This window comes from Centropristis striata, chromosome 6, assembly GCF_030273125.1.
Source record: "Centropristis striata isolate RG_2023a ecotype Rhode Island chromosome 6, C.striata_1.0, whole genome shotgun sequence".
NCBI classification, from domain to species: Eukaryota; Metazoa; Chordata; class Actinopteri; order Perciformes; family Serranidae; genus Centropristis; species Centropristis striata.
In genome coordinates this window covers 21,959,899-21,964,132 of record NC_081522.1, presented here as the reverse complement: position 1 = coordinate 21,964,132, position 4,234 = coordinate 21,959,899, and positions in this window count along the sequence as shown.

Below are 4,234 nucleotides of genomic sequence, written 5' to 3'. Positions count from 1 at the left end.
AGAAATCCTAATTAATATTTCTTCAGACACACATTCTGCCTCCACTCTCTAACACGCTCTTATAAAGTCAAACTCCAGTTGTAATTATTTTACTTCTCTCTAGTTTCAGAGATTTTCTCAAAACATAATCTTTTTTTATGCTGCTATTTCCTGTTTCTGCTGTTTACTTCCAGCCAGGAGGATCTGCACTGCAAAAAAAGCCAACTTGTATTTTTTGCCTAAAACAGTGATTTAAGTTGGTAAAACTTGGAAATGTAAATTATTGACATTTTGTGAAATGCGGGAAAGCGGTGAAATTCGGTCATTAGCGAAAGCTAGCGGCTAACTGATGCTAGCGGCTAACTGATGCTAACAGCTAACTGATGCTAGCGGCTAACTGATGCTAAAGGCGCTGCTTGCTACAGCTACATGAGTAGCCATTAGCGTATCAATGCTAACTCAGAATTGTGGTCACAACATTAGCTGACATTCATAGCGGCGTTACAATCGTGCCAATTCAGCACATTGATGAAGTAAGGATTAAAAGTTATTAAAATGTAAAATTATAAGTTCAAAAACCTGAATTCAGAGTTGAGCAAACTCAAAAACAAAACTTAAAATATTAAGTTTAATTGTCCAACTTAAAATTTTATCTAAGTTTGTTGCCTTGAAATTTTTAAGTTCACCCAACTGTTGTTTTTTGCAGTGTGGCTATTATATACATTATGCTGCATTTTTATTGATTTCAGTCATTCCTTGGTGTTAGCCTCTCCTGATCCAAACAGTATTTGGCTCTGTGATCCATCGGGGCTGTAGGTTTTATACAGATTGGTTAACGGAGAGATGAAAGATGGACAGAGCAGTGCAATCTGTTTTGTGGGGGGTGGTGGCAGTACTCCATCAACATGGACACCGGACAGATGGGAAACCTGCCCAGATGTAGAGGCTCTGCAGTTGCGTCATAAATCTCCTGGCAACTGGTGTTATAATGGAGGTTCTGGAGATGACAAATTTGCTGTGTCCAGAAAAAGGCCACCCAATTTCACAAAATTAGGACAAAGTCTGCAAAGCAGATTACAGTGATGTCCCTGTATATCCTGAATTATACAGTAAACCCATATCATTTCTTGCCACTGCAGTATTTCAATGCCAAAGAATTGTCTGTTTGCAGCCATGTCTCCATGTAATCTCATTGTGCAGACACATTTACCTCATCCTTTCTCTTTGGAACACAATACCATTTTAGGCTTTGTTTTTACCTCATTATGTGTTGAGAGAGCAGACTGACAACAAGACAGATGACTGAAAAGATTGTTGTGACGTGGGTGTGGGTTAATTCAGCTCCGTCAGAAACACTTACGTCACAAGGCAAATGGAGATGACAATAAAATCTGACTTGGCGAAAGACGTCTCCCCCCTGGGAAGACTCCCCGCTGCAGCAACAAGAACAGCAGAACAATGTGAAAACATGACACATGATAAATAACATGCAAATAATGCAAGTAAACCAAGGTGCAGAGCTGAAGCAGGGGGACGAGCCTCTGGCCGCCACAACGGCTAAAGTAATTGAGAAACACATCTGCATTCAGATTGGATGTGAGTGTGAAAACTTTAAATAGCCCACAAATCACTGCAATGAAATGTGATGGTTGACACTATGTTGGACTTGCTGGCAGTTAGTACAGCAAACTGTGATTTGTGACTTTAAGTGTCCTTCCAGAACAAATTCATTAAGGTTATTAAATAAAAGTGACAGAACCGAGTCTCATCACGCACTTCATGACCGAATCTGTCTCTTTTTATGTGCTGAGGTTTCTGTCATTGTTGCCTTCAGATTGTCAGAGTAGTTACAAGTTGTACATGACACTTTCCTTGACCGTCTGCATCAACTTTAGTGGACCAGCTGAAGTAGTTTGAAAAGGAAGTGGACGTAGCCTCTGGGTCTGAAAAGTAAAGTTTCACTCATAGACTGTATATAAATAATGGACGTAGTCACCGTGACGTCACCCATTGGTTTGTGGCCCGCTGGAAGCCTCGAGTTCAGCGTTATACTCGTCGCCATCATGCGTCGCCATCATGTTGCCGATACGCGGAGCAGACCATATCTGGACTGTGGAGGAGGAGAGGGATCTGATCACTGACTACAGCCTCTCTACACCTCAACCTGACTGAGAGAAGTTGCTGCTAATTCATGTTAGCATTAACTGGAGCATTAACTGGGATGTTAGTTTTGGCTAGCAAAAAAACAAAAACAAAATGTATCTTTCTTACCTCAGAAAACTGAGCAGAGACTCCTTGGAGTGTCTGTTAGTCCAACCAAACACTGAACAAGACATTTTTACTGAACAAAACGTTCAAATAAACTGTCATTAAGTGAAAATACAGTGAAAGGGTCAAAGTTATGAGACCAAATCGGTAAACGTCCTCTTTTCTATCTATATAACGTTATATATAACTTTATTGACACGTTGCCGTGGATACGCATTGCTCTGCTTCTCTCCTGGTGGCGGCTCGCCTTGTCAGTGACCTGTCAATCAAAGGTAGCCCCGCCCCCAAATCATACGATTCTTTATATTCTATTTTCTTCTAAATGGACCATTATTAGAACTATTGACATCAAATTGTCTTGAAGATGATTTTTTACTAGTGATTGAGACCATAGTGTTGTCCTGAAAAAAATTTCTGAGGTAATAAATCAAGTCAGAAGTTTTCAAATTTTGCACTGAAATGAATGGGCAGATTTTTTTTTAAGCCAAACTTAGCGCCCCCTGCTGGAATTTTCGGTAGATTGCAGCTTAAGGCACTTCCTGGTGAACTTGTTTTTAGGTGTCCATATTTTTGTCATTGAACTTTGACCCTGTCACAAGTTTTCAGTTCATGAAGGTTTCTTGTAACACTTGGTCATCTCAAAAATTTCAGCATTCAGTTGTTCTTAAAGAAACAACAAAGTCCATTTTGTGTTTTTCCCCTGGCCAAAATGATCATCCCAATTGCTATCACAGTGAATCATGGATGTAGCTTGCTTTCCAAGCTAGCTAGCACAGGCGTTAGCTGATGACTTATACAAAACCTGGTAATAACGCTGCCTATAACAAAGAGCTACTTTGTTCAATGTCTCTAATAATATCAGAATAATTCAACCAGAATCTTAAATTGATAAAAATACATCTCGAAATGTCAAATTACTTAGAAAAACCTTAGCACTATTACAGCTAAGTGATGTTAAGTTCTGCCAGGAAGCTAGTTCTGTGGTGCGTGTACAGCTAATGTTCAGTTATTTACATTAGCTGGGCAAATAAAAACTTAATGCACCTTTTTCCACTTATCTCATGAGCCATTCACTTGGTCTTTCCCCACATTGGCATAAATTTGATAAGTGATGAAATCTGATAAATTCCCTGCCAAAACAGCGTTAAAATTGGCCACATATGTTAAAGTGTTTTGATGAAACCAAGTTGTACTTTTGAATATGCAATCTGTTCACCCACATTGTTGCTCACACAGTTAAGGACCTCCGTTATGGCTGTCAATGTGTGTTAAATCACCTGGATTCACCTCTCCCTAGGTCAAATGAATAATTCTTCTCCATCGTCCTATTGCACGACATTGATCTTCTGGCGGCAGCAGATTCTGCCCAAATGAGCTCTGAGCCCACACTGGATCGCACACTACTCCCCCATAAATAGTGTCCCATAGAGTCCTTCACCCCGAAGCATACATGCAGTCAATGTGATGGTCTGAATGGAAATCCAGCTGTGTGGAGAGGGGCCTGTTGTTTTGACAGTATGCTGCTGGACCTTCACATCTTGTCTCTGTCTCTGGAACTAATCAATTCTGACCAAGCAAGACGCACAGGCCGCACCTGCGTCCTCTCCTGCTACCACACACACACACACACACACACACACATTCTTGTACTTCTATCTTTGTGAGGACCCTCATCGGAACAGTGAATTCCCATGCAAGGTTATAATCGTTTTGGATTTTTTATTAGTTTTAGTTTTAATTTTGTTGTGAATTTTTGTTTTCAAATTTAGTTGTTAATGTGGCCACGATTTAAGAGCAGAGTTCTGGACTGTGTTAAGCTTTCTATGACTCTTTAATGCTATTAGTATCGTATATGCATAATATAAGCATATATAGGTGTAAAAGTGAGTTTCCCAAAGTATGTGAGGAGAATAATCATTTCTTGTGTCATATTTCTGCAGTGGGATTTTAAAAAAGCAGTAGACAAGATATTTGATTTCATTTATAT